Genomic DNA, 16,893 nt, shown 5'->3' with positions numbered 1-16,893 from the left:
CCGACCACTCCAAACGCCTCATCCTAGGATATCGGACCAGCCCAGGTGAGGTCTCTGAACCAGTGGGGTCCTGTGAGGGGGGAGCTGGGAGGCAGGGTCAAGCAGCTAAAGCAGAGTGACCAGGAGCCCGCCCCGGAGGTGGGCGGAACGTTCCAGGAGGAGAGGCCCGGTTGGCAGCCAGGACGCACCCATACCACTCTCTGCGCCACTGCCCGGCCTGTGTGCACACGCAGCCCCCCACGTCCACGAAGGTGCCCTCACTGAGCTCGGCCCAGTCACCCCACACCCGGCAGTCAGCGTTGCCCTGCTTCCCCGATCGTGTCTGAGTGCCACTGCCAAGGATGTGGGTGCGACGGGCCAAGCCCTTCGCCTCCCGTGATGAGACGCCCGTTTCTCCTCCAGTGCTGTCCGCACCCTGTCCTCACGTCCTGTGACTTCGGGGGAAAGTCGAGATTCTCCACTTTAAGAACCGCAGCAGGTTTCCTGTGTTCTGTTTCTCTATCGTCGGTTGACCAAACCTAAAAGCCCTTGTGATGACACAGGAGCTAAAGGCGCAGCGGATGCCCCAGGGGACCCTCAAGCATGGTCTGTTATTCGGAAAAGGGGGGAGGAGAGAAATCCTGCAGAGCCATTTTCAAAGGGAAAGAAAGGAAAAGGATTCAGACGCATTAAGAATGAGAGAGGACGACAGGGGCATCTCTGGGGGTCCAGGGGCTGGTACTCTGGGGGCTCCATGCAGGGCCCGGCTTCGATCCCCAGGGCGGGGAGCTAGATCCCACGTGCAGCAACTAAGGCCCAGTGCAGTCACACAAGTAAATAAAACACATTTTTATAAGGAGAGAGAGGAAGTGCAGACAGAGGCTACATTTCCAAGTGCTCCATCTGCTGTCGGGACCAGCGAGGACCTGTCCCTGGCAGGAGAGCCAGCCCTTTGCTCTGCAAGGACCCTACCCCTTGGAGGGGCTTCTTGAATGCCATGGCTGTAGCCTTCCCCTGGGCTCCTGGCCCAGTGGCGTGTTGATCCAAAACTCGTCCTGGGGACTCTGGGGTTTTCATCATGCTCACCCCAGCCCCACGGTTAACTAGCAGCAAGCCTAATTCCCTTGAAGGATCAGGGTCAGCCACCCCGAGCAAAGCAATGACCCACTTTCGGCCTCTTCCTCTAATAACAGATGACATCCCGGGACAAAATCCAGCCTGGAACCTTCCTTCATTTTTGTACATTAATCGCTGAGATACAGGCACGCCCTTGTTCCCCCCCAACCGTGGCTATTTGCACTTGTAACAGCAGACTCACTGTTGTCTCTGAACCACGTGCTCCACAGGGTAGAACACATTTACGTCTCTTCTTCAAGTGAAAGTCACTCAGTCGTGTCTGACTCTTTGTGACCCCATGGGCTATACAGTCCATGGAATTCTCCAGGCCAGAGTACTGGAGTGGGTAGCCTTTCCCTCCTCCAGGGGATCTTCCCAACCCAGGGATCAAACCCAGGTCTCCTGCATTGCAGGCAGATTCTTTACCAGCTGAGCCACCAGGGAAGCCTCACATCTTGTCTAGTTCCCAAAAAGTCTTACATGGCCATGAGGCAGTAGAAGCTTCCAGAAAATAGCGAAACTTATCTCCAAAAGGAAAACAAAGATTTCTTACAACTTGGCTGAGGGTGGCCTTGGTTTTGAAGGTGAGGAAAGGGAAATGCGTGTCCATCTGTTCGCGAACTGCAAATAACGAGATGAGAGCCTTTAAAAAAAGAAAAGCAGTCTGGCACGGTCAGCAAGGCAGGGCCTCAAGAAGGACCGAATCTCATGCTGCACAGGTCCGCCCCCTGATCGCTGAGAGTAATTACCCTGTCTGCTGTGCTTGTTCTCAGTGCATCGTGCGTGGGCGCTGGGGTTTGCTCCGACAGGTGCATATTTGTTCATTTTACTTATTTGCTTGTTAATATGATACTTCACTGATACATTAGGTGCCTCATAAAACACACACCAAAAGTTTAATTGGAGACTTCGGTGTCCCAGGTGTCCACATTCAGGGTTCACTTCCTGGATGTGCAGACAGGAAAAGCAAGATTCTCTAGATTGGGCACTGTAGTGAATTTCCTCGGTTTACTTTCTCTATCTTCTGTTAGACAAAACCTAACAGCATTTCCACATCAGACAGTTCCTCCTAGTTCAGCACACGGCAAACACACAGAATCCAGGACAGGACATGCAGTGGCACAGAACGCGTCTACGCCCTCAGGCTCCCACGGGACCAGCTGACAGGGCTCCCGGGGTGGAATTGGTCATAAACAGGGCACGAAAAAAGGGAACGGCAGAGAAAGGACAGGAGGAAGTTCCAGGCAGGCCAGAAGACCACAGGCTGCGGGGAGGAGACAGAAAGCAACTTTCCTGGGCTGCAGTAGAGGCGCTGAGCTGAGAGCAGAGCAGAGGTGAGAAGGACAGGTGACCCGCATGGGGTGACATGGGACAGCTACGCTGGGAAAGACCGAAGGCCAAAGGAGAAGCGGGCAGCAGAGGAAGAGACGGTTAGATAGCATCACTAACCAAATGGACATCACTCTGAGCAAACTCCAGGAGATAGCGAAGGCCAGGGAAGCCTGGTGTACTGCAGTTCATGGGTTGCAAAGAGTCAACACAACTTCGCAACTAAACAGCAACAACATGTCACCATTAAAAAATAATAATAATAACTTTAGGTTGACCACAGGACAGCTAACAACCCTTACAGGCCTCCATAAAGGGAGTACGGACCAAACTGATGCTTGGAGAATATTATTAGGACCATTTGTGCAGAGTGAGAGGGGCTTGTAAGGAAACGAGGCCACCGTTCCAGTCCAAGGTGGCCTGGGACCCAGACGAGGGACTCGGAGCAGTGGAAGGGAAGGTAGGAACCGAGAGGGATGGAAGAAGAACTAATGGTGGGAATCCCTGGCAGTCCAATGGTTAAGACTCTGCCTTCCAATGCAGGGCGTGTGGGTTCGGTCCCTGCTCCGAGAGCTAAGATCCCGTGTTCCTCATGGCCAAAAGCATTACACAGGAGCAGTACTGTAACAAATTCAATGAAGACTTAACAAAAGAAAAATAATTAATGGGGTGTAGAAGGGGTGGGGAAGAGAGAAGGAAATGAGAGCGTGAAAGACAGAACCCAAACCGCGTGCGTTCTTGCCACTCAGGGCTTGTTCGGTGATGGCAGTTGTCGGTACCGACAATGCAAGACCAGCGGCTCCTTGTCCAGGGCTCCCCAGAGCCTCCTCTTCAGGGCCTCTCTCAGCTTGGGGCTGCCTCGCGCCGAGAAGCCGGAGTGTAGACAGATGCACGCATAGGTCAGCACTTCCTGGAGCCTGGCGACGTGCGTAACGGCCACGGCCAGCGACAGGAAGCCCGGCGTGTAGAAGATGATGAGGAAGAAGGCGAGCGGCTGCAGGGCCACGGTGTGAGCCCCGGAGCTGGGGTCACGCAGCGAGAACAGGAGCGAGAGGGTGGACGCCAGGAGCAGGCGGAGCGGAAACAACCACGGGAGAACCACGTGGGGCAGAACGAAGTGCAGAGAGATGGTCCGTCGCCTGTCAGCCTCGGTGTGGTTCCCACGGGAGCCCTGGGTGGCAACCATCTGCCTAAGGACTGGATGCCTCAGCGGATAAGATGACCGACGAACCAGACAGGATCGGGGCGCCCAGCAGAAACCGGGGCACCGACCTGGAAACCCTCTGTTTCAGCCAGAGGAAGACAGGGTATGAGAAGGAGGCGATCTTGGCCGAAAGACAGGTGGTCAGCGCGGAGGTAAGGCTGTTGATGAAGCCCCAGGAGATTTTGAAAGAACTTTTGAAACTAACACCAAAGGAGTTTGAGAGGTTGTTATGGAGGGCCACCCTGTGGAAAAGACCCTGATGCTGGGAAAGATTGAAGGCAGGAGGAGAAGGGGCAACAGAGGATGAGGTGGCTGGATGGCATCACCGACTCAATGGATGTGAGTTTGAGTAAACTCTGGAAGTTGGTGATGGACAGGGAGGCCTGGTGTGCTGCAGTCCTTGGCATCGCAGAGAGTCAGACACGACTGAGTGACTGAACTGAACTGAATCCCCTGCAGAAAGAGCCGGGAGGCGGCCAGGCAGGCCATGATCATGTCGCCTGCGGGCAGCGCCCGGCATCGCACACATTCCTGGCTCAGCCCCGTAACTATGAAGCCATCCTGCAGCGCAGCCAGCGGCTCCAGGACAAAGCTGAGCTTGAAGATGGGCACGGGGGAGGGCAGCGTCTTCTCCAGGCGCTGGCACTCACCCACGGGGAGACACAGCCTCCCTGGTCAGGCCATGCTACTGAGACTACAGACCCAGAAGCACTCCCCTGGGATTCAGGCAGACATGCAGCAAACGTCCCCCACCCCCACCGGTCCTCCAGGAGCTGAGAAGGGGACCTCTGTGATTTCCCTGAGCATACAAATCCCTCCCAGCTCAATGACACCCCGTGTCTGTTTGCATAACCTGTATTTACCTGCTCTTCATCAGAGCCGGCTGTAGGGAAGTGTGGCAGAAGAGAGGCTGTGGGCTGATTGAAAATGCCCCTGCGTTGCCCTTTATTTCTCACCACGCTATTTCTTTCCTAGTATTAGTCACTCAGTTGTGTCTGACACTTTGCGACACCATGGACTGTAGCCCAGCAGGCTCCTCTGTCCATGGAATTCTCCAAGCAAGAAGACTGTAGTGGGTTGCCATTTCCCTTCTCCAGGGGATCTTCCAGACCCAGGGATCGAACCCAGGTGTCCTGGATTGCAGACAGATTCTTTACCATCTGAGCCACCAGGGAAACCCATTTCTTTCCTAACTTTTTTCTTAAAAGTTCACCAGGGAGGGTGACCAGGCAGGGAGGCAGCCGTGTGTGCAGTGGTGGTGGGCTTGGGGTGGCTGATGCGAGGGAGGACCAGGCCTGACCCCCACCCTGGGGCCCTCGGGTGCCAGCAAGATGGGGAGGCGGGGAACTGGTCAGTGTGCAAAGTCTGGACTATCTACGCTTCCTTTCACGGCGAGAAACAGTAATCCCTCCCACTTCTGAAAGTCTTCTCTGAGAATGGCCTTCAGAGCCACGTTCGTTTTTTAATATTCTTGGTGATGGGCTGTCTTTGCCTGTGGAAGATGGATTTCCTTTTTGTAAAGAGCTCTCTTTGGGCTGGTAATGTTTGGGGTCAGAAGTTGAGATGAAGCTGCACCGGCAGAAACCCACGCGCGTGGCGTTGGGTGGGGACGGGACACAGGCTCACCGCCGGGCGTGAGGCCGGGGCTCCACCCTCGGCTCCGCTCACGACTTTGGCTGCAGCAGCTGCTCATTCCGTCTCCACCCTGGGTGCTCAGCGTCATCCTTTTAAAATGACTTCACCATCCACATGGGAGGTCCGGACAGTTAATGGCTTTCCTGCCTTGACTCCTAGTGAAGGGTGGAGGGTAAGACACTGGGTTGTTGGTGTTCAGTCGCTCAGTCGTGTCCGACTCTTTGCGACCCCGTGGACGGCAGCACGCCAGGCTTCGCTGTCCTTCACCATCTCCTGGAGTTTGTTCCAACTCACGTCCACCGAGTCGGTGATGCCGTCCAACCGTCTCATCCTCTGTCGTCCCTTCTCCTCCTGCCCTCAGTTTTCCCAGCATCAGGCTCTCTTCCAGTGAGTCCGCTCTTTGCATCAGGTGGCCAAAGCATTGGAGCTTCAGCTTCAGGCTTTCCAGTGAGTAATCAGGGTTAATTTCCTTTCGAATTGATTGGTTTGATCTCCTTGCACTCCAAGGGACTCTCAAGAGTCTTCTCCAACATGTTGAAAGCGTCAGTTCCTTGGTGCTCAGCCTTCTGTATGGTCCAACACTCGCATCCATACCTGACGACGGGAAAAACCATAGCTGTGACTATATGGATCTTTGTTGGCGAAGTGATGGACATTAATAGAGAATATTTCTTCAACTTGGGTCCTGGTTCCTTTTTTTCCCTCCTGTCATGTCCGGTGAGCAGAGTTGGGCCCAGGAGGACTGCAGGACGCCCTCCCCATGGCAGGCAGTTCTGTAGGGTTGGCCCCAGACCTGCTAAACACATTGAGGCATTGCTGCCCACACGGGTCTGTCCCTTCCCCTCCAAGGCCGTCTGACCTGTTGGTGTTCAAAACAAGGCCCAGCGCCGGGCCCCTGGGCTCAGAAGAGGGTCTTGGCCTGAGCGCCAGAGGCTGCTTATCCTGCAGGTTAGCTTTTGGGGTAACGTCTTGCTGAAGAGTGGGTCAGACATCCCAGGAGGGGCAGGAGGTCTCTGGCCCTGGCTGTTTACCACCCGGGGCAGGAGCTTGTCCATCTAACTGGCCTGCTCCCCCCAGTCCCACTCCCTGCCCCCCTGACTGCCAGGGCACCACCCACCGAACACGGGCTGTTCAAACCCAGTCCGCTGGCTCTCTGTCAGCCTGAGGTCCTTAGGGGAACTCTGGGCCCTTTCTTGCCCCAGTGGATGTTTCGGCTAGGAGTCCTGGTCTGTGTCCAGCAGAGGCAGCTTGTTCCTCATCCCGGGATGCTGCATATGGGTGCTGGCAAGCACGTGGGCTGCGGCCACTCCAACACTGCCCTCAGACACCTGGCAGGGACCCAGCTTGGAAGGGAACCCAGGGCAAACCCCCCGAAGGGTGAAAATTGCCGACAATGGGAGGAGGAGGCGGTTTCCTGGAAAGTGGGCCTCAGTTCTCATGTCCACACCACCCTCCCCCTGCATCCCACCCACCACCACTTCCTCTAGGAGGTCTGCTTTTAAAAGAGCCGTCCTGCCAGCCCCCTCCCGCCCCGAGAAGAAGGAGGTGGATTGTGGCGTGTGTAGTTGTTTGCAAGAGAGTTGCTGGGAAACCCTAGCCTTTGGCTGCCACCAGCCGCCTTCCCACCCTCCGCCGAGCTCGTGTGAGAGGCAACGTCGGCATCTCAGTTCTTCCGGATGTTGGTGCAGGCTGGGTGCTCCGCTTGGATTTCCATCGTGCTGCGACTCACGTGGCATCACAGAAGGAGATGAAGCTGACTCTCAGCTTGCCACTGGGCACAGTTCCTGAAGACGCATGGACACCCTGTAGGCTCTGCACCCAACAAGACACTCAGAACCATTATGGCAAGACCCGTCCTCCGATGTTAGGAAGGCACCTGGTCGTGACCCTCAAGGTCGTGGTCAGCATGAGGTTAGCGGGTCAGAAGTCATGTAGGAATTCAAGGCAAGTTATCAGGTCAGGGCTTAGATGGGGAACTGGGCAAGATAACCAGTTTCAACCTAGAGACCGTCACACAGAGAGACGTAAGTCAGAAAGAAAAACAAAGATCCAGTGTTCACGCATACACACAGAATCTAGAAAAACTGTACAAACGAGCCTATTTGCAAAGCAGAAATAGAGACACAGGCGTCGAGAACAAACATATGGATACCATGGGGCGGTGGGGGCGGGGAGGAGGGGAGATGAACTGGGAGATTGGGACTGACACATGCGTGCTACCATGCGTACAAAGCCGGCGGATGAGAAGCCACTGCGTAACACGGGCAGCTGTACTCAGTGTTCCGCTGCGGCGCAGAGCAGAGATGCGCGTACGTGTAGACGCGTGTGCAGATGTATGTGTGTGGCTGATTCTCTCTGCTGTGTCACAGCAGAGATTAACGCAACACTGTGAAGCGGCTAAACTCCAATGTTTTAAAAAACTGATTTCAGACACTGTTAGACGATTATAAAGACACAGAGTTTTATTTAACCCTTCTAGTAACTGCTGTGGGTTTAACTGTGTCCTCTCAACAAAGATACATGGAAGTCCTAACCCCCAGGATCTCTGATTGTGATCTCACCTGGGAATCAAGTCACTCACCTTGAATCAAGTCACTTACCTGGAACCAAGTCAGTGCAGGTGTACTTAGCTGAGGTAGAGTCGTACTAGAGTTGGGAAGACAATGGGAAGTCAGAGGCACATGGGGAGGATGCTGTGTGGCGACAGAGATGGAGACTGGAGTGGTGTGTCTCCAAGCCGAGGCTGCCAGCAGCCACAGAAGCCGGAAGAGGAAGGACGGGGCAGGGCCCTGAGGACACCTCAATTTCTGTCTTCTGGCCTCCGGACTGTGAGGGAACCCTCTTCTGATGACCCGGTTTGGGGCGCTCTGGTGCAGGCAGCCACAGGAAGCCAATGCAGGGACCGGCCTTGGGCAAGTGCTGAGGGTTAGCAGATGGGAGGCTGAGCTCCATGAACCAAGGTTGGCCCCTGATCTTTGCATCACAAGACCACCATCCGTGAGGGCGGGGGCTGTGGGGCTCAGACGACCCCCACCTTCTCCGGTGGGGAGAGGAGGCCAGACGTGAGGCTGTCTCAGCTGCTGCTGTCAAGTTCCTGGTGACTTGAGCACAGACTCCTTGGTGATTTCTGAGAGGGCAGTTTGGGTGGCGGGGAAGGGAAGGAAGCTGTGCGGGGGGCTGAGGGTGAAGACACTGGCCTCGTTTCACCGCGTTCGGGCCTGAAGGCGAGCTTGGGGCAGGGTCTCTGTGTTCACCCACAGCCCCCGGGGGCTCCCCTCCTGGCCCCTCGCTGAGGCCGCGTTGGGGTTTCCATCAGGGGCTGACAGTTCCGGGCAGATGGGAGGTCTTCCGTCTGCAGCTGCAGGGCTGGAGGCACAGGAGGTGGAGGTGATGGGGCTGCAGGAGGTGAGAAGCCGGATCTGTGCCCTGGTAGCGGGGGGACATGGTCAGGCCCACCGCCTTCCTTGTGTGAGACTGTGATGTCAGCAAGAAACCCTTCTGAGGTCACACTGCCGGGAACCCCGGGCTCTGATCCTACTGTGGCACCAAGTGAGGCCATCCTGACCCGGGCGGGGGGACGGAAGCAGATGGGCGCTCAGGGCTGGCTTGTTGACAGGAGAGACCTGGGCGCACTTCTAGGTGGAGCAGAGATACCCAGGCCTGTAAGACAGGCCTCCAGGCTTCAGTTGTAGACAATCTGATAATCCAGTGAGGACATGCTGGCTTCCACGCCCCTGGCCTCAGGGTGAACCAACGGGATGTGAGTGGAGCCCTGCAAGGGATCAAAGCAAAGGCGCCTCCTCCCCGCCCACAGAGAGGGATGTCCCTGGGCGGATTCCCCTCGCCTCTTCCTCCATGGGGAGAGGTCATAGCTTCCAGGGCACCTTGGTGTCTAGGGACCATGGTGGACACAGGATGGCAGGCCGCCAGGGGGCAGGGTCATGGAGCTCGGTATTTTAGATTATAGATGTCCTGATAGTTTAATCTCTTTTACATTGTGTGTTTGTTTTGGTTATGATGTCATTAAAGCGCCCTAACTAAGCCACACATCTCCTTGGTGGCAGAGGTGACATCTGTCCAGATGGCAATTAAGGCAAAACTGGAATATTCCAGACCCAAGGCTGGGTGGGGATGGAGGCAGATTGGTGCTTGGACAGACTTGAATCCCTCACCACCATCGCCACCACCCACCCCCCGCCCCGTGCTAAGAGGGGAAACGGGACACATAGGGAGGAGGTGGGGGCGGGGAGGTTTGGGGCGAGACGTGGTGAGGGATGAATTCTGCCAAGTGACCTCGACTGAGCCAGAGAAGCGGCCAAGTGCAGGTTAGCAGAAAGCCTCATTATACGTGCCAGCGCCCTCCCCATCCCACCCGCCAGCCTTTCTCCTCCAAAACTCTCCCTTGACCCACTAAATAAGCTAGTAAGCTTATCAGGCAGCCTTTGGGCGACGTCTTAGATCTGGGTTCTGCCTTCTGGGAATTCACTAGGTTTTCTCTGAACCATTCCTTCCACGTGGTTTCTTTTTTTTTAATCGTTTTTTAATGGATACAGATGAACTTCTTTTTGGTTTATTTGTTTATTTATGGCTTCCTGGGTCTTTGTTGCTGCACTCAGGGTTTCTCCCTAGCTTTCTCCACTCCCGAGTGTTGGTACATGGACGTCTCATTGTGATGGCTTCTCCTGTTGCAGAGCACAGGCTCTAGGTGTCTGGGCTTCAGCTGTCGTGTCTTGTGGGCTTGGCTGCCCCGAGGTAGGTGGGACCATCCCTGACTAGGGATCGAACCAGCATCCCCTGCATTGGCAGGCAGATTCCTAACCACTGGACCACCAGGGAAGTCCTGGTTTCTTTCTTTTTTTTTCAAGTTTACCTTTGAAAAGCTTTGATGACTTGAGGCTCTGATGGGGTGGCCGTCCCTGCTTCGTGCAGATTCCCCTGGGGACAGCTAGTCCACCAGGAAGCACCGAGCAGAGGAAGAAGGTCCATGTTAAATCTCTCCCACATTCGAAACAGGACAGGGTGAATGTGTGTCCACCTTTCGCCTTTCTCTCCTGAATGTTTCTTGAAATCTGATTTCCCTCAGAAAAACGGGGCGGGGGCAGCTCTGGGTCCCAGGGCTGGGGGAGGCCTGGGAACAGCCCTGCAGGCCTGCAAAACTCCGGGGCTTTTCCAGCTTTGTGTCCAAGTGACCACTAGAGGGGGATAGAGCCCCATGTGTGAACCCAGGGGACGTGGCTGGACCTGCGGCTCCTGCCTGGGTTTCCCCCTGCTTAGTCACTGTCTGATTCTCTGCAACCCTATGGACTGTAGCCCTCCAGGCTCCTCTGTCCATAGGGATTCTCCAGGCAAGAATCCTGGAGTGGGTTGCCACGCCTCCTCCAGGGGATCTTCCCCACCCAGGGATCAAACCCAGGTCTCCTGCATTGGCAGGTGGATTCTTTACCAGCTGAGCCCCTCCTAGACAGCAAAAGCAGTGGATGTTACCGAGCAGGAAGCGGACCTCAGCCCTGGTCAGCCTGACCCGGCCTTTCACAGGGGAGCAGTCTCACACTGAGTATTCGCTCGGTCCTTGCTGAGATCCTGGGCACCGGGGACAGTGCACAGGTGAGGGAGACGCTGAGAAAACTTTGCTCCAAAAGTGAACCACGGGGAGAAGGGACGGCTTGTTAATGCAGGACCTCCAGGAAGACTGATCCGGGGCATCTGAGCGGAGGCAGGGTGGAGCCAGGTGTGGCCGGGCAGGTGCATGAGGCAGGTGTGTGGGGCAGGTGGGGTGGGGACAAGGCGTGCCTGGCCACGGGGACAGCAGTGCAAGTGTCCAGAAGCTGGGGCAGCCTCCGAGCCTGCAGGGAGCAGGAAGTGTGGCTGGAACCACGTGGGGAGGTACAGGGAAGGGCGGTCGGGGTGGGGGTTGCAGGCCAGCCCAAGACCCCATGGAATGGTCCAGGGGGTGTCGGTGGGGGGATGACTTGCTCCATGGAGGGGTTCATCTGGCTGCTGTGAAGAGAGAGATGGTGGACACAGAGGCGGGGGCCCATCTCTGAGACCTCCTCCCACCCGGCCTTCTCCAGAAAGCCTCGCCTGACTGTTCTCACCTGGAGTGGTCTGCCCGGCTCTCGGATAAAATTTAAGTTATATCTTAACTTTCCCCATCACCCTCGGGCTCAGACCAACTCTCGGGGAAGGTTCTGGCAAAGGTAGGCCAACTACGATGTGCGTTATGGGTGTTCAAGGCTGCGTCCTCTGGGGTCGCTGGCACATTTAGCGTATACATGAGAAGGGGCTGTAGCAGCGTCACAACCAGGGCACGGGAGTCCCTGGCGGTCCAGCGGTTAGGGCTTCCCCTGCAGGGACACACACAGGTCCCCTCCCAGGTCAGACAGTTAAGATCCATGTGCTTCTGCGTGGCCAAAATAAAGCGAAGTAAAAGTTAATAGTAACTCCAAAAAGCAAAAACAAAACAGATACGACAGATGCTCTTTTTGGAAGCTGTGGTCTTCCCAGAACACACGATCGATCTAGCTATGTTAGCTGCTGGGGTGAGACCAGGGTGCTTTTGCTGGCTGCCTCGCCCCCACTGAGCAAGAAATGGCATCATGTCCCATGTGGGCAGCTGTCCACCCCGAGTGACCACGGCTGACGGAAGTCAGCCCCACTGGGCACGGGGACATTTATCTTAGTCCCGTGCTGTGCTGGTCACTTCAGTCGTGTCCCACGCTTTGTGACCCTGTGGACACACCAGGCTCCTCTGTCCATGGCATTTTCCAGGCAAGAGTACTAACGGGGATTGCCATGCTCTCCTCCGGGGGATCTTCCTGACCCAGGGATCCACACCTGGGCCTCCTGCATTGGAAGGCAGGTTCTTTACCGCTACCCACCTGGGAAGCCCCGCTAGTAAAAAGGTGTTGAAAGTCGCAGACTTGGACAGCCGCCTACTCTGATGACCCCGAGGGCTTCTCTCAGTCCCAACCACAGGGTCTGTAGGACAGACAGGCCAAGAGGAGAAGGTGCAGCGTGGACCCCAGAACCCAGGGGCTGCTGCAGCCCAGCGGGGAAGCAGGAAGCCCGGGGAGTTCAGTGAGGCCCAAAGCATCATCACAACCCTGGTCTGAAGCTGCTTTGTTGCAGCCCACAGTCAGAAATACATTTTATATCATAACCCAGCACAGTCACATGGATGGCTAAAAACCAACTATGGCTAAAAACCAACTATGGCTAAAGGCCATATTTCCCCTGGCCTCTGCGTGCTGTTTTTGACTCGACTCTCATTGGGTTGGTAGTACCAGCGTGTCGTCTCTGACCCACACGGCGGAGTGCCCGAGGGGGCAGGCGTGGGGCTGCACTTGCACTTTGGGAAATGCCACCCTAGATGGTCATAAACAGCAGGATGGGCGTGGATCGCCTGCCCGCAGAGCGAGGAGTCTGGCTGGGAACTTCGGGGCCCAGAGAACCAGCAGGGTTGGAAGGACGCGCTGGGGGCCTTTGCCAGAGATGCCAGATGCCAGACGTTTGAACTTGTTTCTCGGACCAGCTCACAGCCATGACCCAGGCCATGTGTACTTCAGACACCCCGAATACATTTAATTTTCTGTTCATAGTTAAAATATTAATGCTGTATCGTGGATGACTGTAATTCTGGGTTATTTACATCTCGCTTCTTTAAACACCCCCCCACCCCACCCCTCCTGGTGTGTGGGTCGGATCAAAGGATGTAACGAGAGCCGTTTGAAATGCGAATGAGCTTCCCAGGAGGTTTATTGAACTTGTAAAACTTGTGTCCTTTCTCAGTCCTCTCCGTGTTGGATCACAGACTGTTCTTTTTTTCTCTCCCAGCAACTGGAGTTTATTTTTCAAATAAAAGTCTGTTTTCCCATAAAATGCCGAGTTTTGTACTGTGTGTGGAGGAACTAACTTGGGCTTTTAAGCTTTTAGTTTGGAGCCTCTGAGTCTCCGATTCACATGCCAGGGCTCGGGGCCTCTGTGCCCCCTTCCAGAGCAGGGTCAGACATGAGGGATTTCGTCCCTGATACTTGAGTCTTGACATCGAGGCTGGTTCCCCGTCAGAACCTCCATGCCAACACCAGTCCTCTCTTGGAGAGGCTGTTTTGGTGACCAGCAGGTTGGAACTGCTCTATCAACCTGGCTTTGATGACACCATCAAGTTTTTACTTAAAGAAAGTTGGTTTGAGTAGGACGCTTAAAACTCATTAGCGCAAAACACAGTTCTTCATGGAGGTTTCTTAATTAAATCCTTTTTAAAAAGGCCTATCATAACTATCCAAAATTACTGCAGATGGTGACTACAGCCATGAAATTAAGACGCTTATTCCTTAGAAGAAAAGTTGTGACCAACCTAGACAGCATATTAAAAAGCAGAGACTTTACTTTGCTAACAAAGGTCCATCTGGTCAAGGCTATGGTTTTTCCAGTAGTCATGTATGGATGTTAGAGTTGAACTATAAAGAAAGCTGAGAGCCAAAGAATTGATGCTTTTGAACTGTGGTGTTGGATAAGACTCTTGAGAGTCCCTTGGACAGCAAGGAGATCTAACCAGTCCATCCTAAAGGAAATCAGTCCTGAATATTCATTGGAAGGACTGATGTTGAAGCTGAAAGTCCAATACTTTGGCCACCTGATGTGAAGAACTGACTCATTTGAAAAGACCCTGATGCTGGGAAAGATTGCAGGCAGGAGGAGAAGGGGACGACAGAGGGTGAGATGGTTGGATGGCATCACCGACTCAATGGACATGAATTTGGGTAAACTCCAGGAGTTGGTGATGGATAGGGAGGCCTGGCGTGCTGCAGTCCATAGGGTCACAAAGAGTCGTACACGACTGAGCGACTGAACTGAACTGAATTGGTAAACTCTTCCTATAAGAGGGAAGTGAAAGTTGCTCAGTCCTGTCCGACTCTTTGCAACCCCATGGACTGTAGCCCTCTGTCCAGGCTCCTCTGTCCATGGAATTCTCCAGGCAAGAATTACTGGAGGGGGTAGCTTTTCCCTTCTCCGGGGGCTCTTCCCCATCCAGGGGTCGAACCCAGGTCTCCCACGTTGCAGATGGATTCTTTACCATCTGAGCTATAAGGGAAGCCCCTTGCTATCAAGGCCAGGTGGGAAATGTTTTAAGGCTTGTGGGTCACCAGGTCTCTGCTGCCATGACTCAGCCACAGACAAAAGGTAAACTGTGTCCCAGTGAACCCCTATTTGCAGAAGCAGGCGGTCAGCAGGGTTGGCCCCCTTATAATAGATGGTGGCCATCTCAGTGGCCCCTTTTCGACCCCTCAGTGCCTCCCCGATCCGCTTGAGTGAAAATCTGGTCTTGCCATGCCCTCCACACTCTGGCCTGGGCTGGCACTGATCGCAGCCTGTACTGCCCACCTGGCCCCTGCCCTCTGGGTCCTCAAAGGTGCCTGTCTGTCAAGGACCAGCCCCTCAGCCCACTTTGGGCAGCTCTGAGGGTTGTCCCCGCTCTGAGCTTTCTGGGGGGGGCGGGCCTGGCTGGGTCGTTGTGGCCTCTGCACTCTGCCCCGGCCCAGTCCTCCTCCTCCTGTTGTGGATGTTGATCCTGAGAGTGTCCTTGAAGCACACCCGCGGCTGTCCATCTCAGGTGTTGCCCTGCCCTCTGCTCTCGACCTGATGTCCCGCTCGACAGTGGCTGTTGGAGAGAAGACAGGGCAGACTGGATGCGGAGATGAAGTGGTGCACGGGGGCTGGAGATGGGATCCGGGCTCGGGGTGAGGCTGCACGTGAGCTGGGAGAGCAAGCAGGCCCCGGGGCTGCCGGCGGCCACTGGTCCCCACGGCCCTGGCCTGCTCGTTGTTTGTGATCTGGAGTCACACGAGTTCTCCCCTGCGCCCGGCTGAGCGAGAGCCTCCCTGCCCGGTCCCGGGGCTCAGGGCCCCATCCTCGGTCCACCGCCCAGGCCGGAGCCCTCTGGATCCGGGCAGCTGCTGAGGTCTGGATCCCGTGGCTCTGCAGACTTCAGAAAAATACGTGACTCATCCTGCCTGCCCGCAAAGAAAGGAAGAGTATGTGTGGCATCCGAGTTTCCTGAAAAGTTCAGCCAGCGCATGGCAGAGATATGTGGCCGGGCACCCGCGAGGCCCCTGGCGAGAGCGCCCTCTGCTGGCCACCACGCAGAGAAACGTGGACCAGCGCGCTGGGGTCAGGCTGAAGGGCGCGGCCATCAATACTGTCATCTGGGGGAAGCTAAGGGAAAAGGATTTCCTTTCCCTCGGTAGAGCGCTCTGGGTCTGTCAGGGCTGCTCCGGCAATGCGACAATAAAAGGAGATGCCATCAAACACTGGATTTTTTTTTTTTTTAGATAACATTTCTTTTAAATTTATTTCTTTTGGCTGCACTAGGCAGCATGCAAGTTCTTAGTTCCCCAACCAGGGATGGATCCAGTCCTGGGAGCATGGAGTCTCAACCACTGGACCACCAGGGAGGTCCCTACATTCTTGCTCTGACCGCTTCTTTTTAAAAAAAAAAAAAACGAGTCTATTTATTTTTGGCTGTGCTGGGTCTTCGTTGCTGTAAGGGTTTTTTTCTCTGATTGAGGCAAGCAGGGGCTGCTTGCTAGTTGCGGTATGCAGGCTTCTCACTGTGGTGGCTTCTCTTGCTGGGAAACACAGATCGGGGATCAGGGATTGAACCCATGTTCCCTGATGGCTCAGCTGGTAAAGAACACGCCTGCAATGCGGGAGACCTGGGTACCCACTCAGGTATTTTGGCCTAGAGAATTGTATGGACCGTGCAGTCCATGGGGTCACAAAGAGTTGGACACGACTGAGAGACTCGCTTCACTTTCCTGCATTCTGTTCAGTTCAGTGCATTAGCAGGCAAATTCTTTACCACTGAGCCACCAAGGAAGCCCATCTCTGACTAATGCTTAATGTCTCTTTAAAAAATCACGTTTTATTTTTACAATCTCAAGCTTATATAAAAGTTGCAAGAACAGTAGAAAGCGTTCTCCCACCCCTTTCATCTAGATGCCCCGGTGTTAACGTTTTGTGACCACATTTGTTTATATCCGCTCCCACCTCTCAATAAAATATGTATTTGTGTGTGTCTATATGAAATCTGAACTATCAAGAGGAAGCTGCAGTCACAATGTCCCCGGCCCCTAAATACTTCGTCTCTTAAAAACAGGGATATTCTTCCAATTACAGTTTAGTTATCAAAACCAGGAAATTAATGTTAATACAATTGTCTTCACTAAGCTACAGACTTTATTCTCGGTTCACGAGATTGTCTCAGTGACGTTTTCAGAAGAGGAAGCCCATGTCACACACTGTGTTTGGGTGTCCCTTCTCCTCCGTCCCTCTTGATTTGCTGCCCCCAATCTTTTTTCTTTGTGACATTTTTCAAGACCACGCACAGACTGTCCTTCTCTCTGGTTTGTCTGACGTCTCTCCCTCTGGTCTGCCTGATGTCCTTCACTGTGGTTTGTCTGACGGTCCTTCACTGTGATTTGTCTGATGTTTCCTCGGGATTCAATTCAGGTTGGCTGGTTGGCCATGAGGCCATGTGTCCAGTGTCCTGTGCTGGCCTCACTGTGGGGAGCGTTGGATGTCATGATGATCTGCTCTGGGTGACGCTAACCGATCACTTGGTTAGAGGAGGT

General features: G+C 54.6%; 1 protein-coding gene and 1 pseudogene across 6 annotated transcripts in view; one reads left to right on the top strand and one right to left on the bottom strand.

Annotated features, from left to right (window-relative positions):
• PRKAG2 (protein kinase AMP-activated non-catalytic subunit gamma 2) overlaps nucleotides 1-16,893 on the top strand; it is a 300,068-nt gene that overhangs the window by 99,460 nt on the left and 183,715 nt on the right. The gene's annotated exons all lie outside the window — the stretch shown is intronic.
• Nucleotides 98-5,351, bottom strand: LOC148778431 (taste receptor type 2 member 134-like; annotated as a pseudogene).

Source organism: Moschus berezovskii, chromosome 3 (assembly GCF_049115385.1).
Source record: "Moschus berezovskii isolate FMDL1 chromosome 3, NW_MosBer_1.0, whole genome shotgun sequence".
Taxonomy (NCBI): domain Eukaryota; kingdom Metazoa; phylum Chordata; class Mammalia; order Artiodactyla; family Moschidae; genus Moschus; species Moschus berezovskii.
The sequence above is the reverse complement of the archived record's forward strand: the minus strand, read 5'-3'. Positions and strand labels throughout refer to the sequence as shown.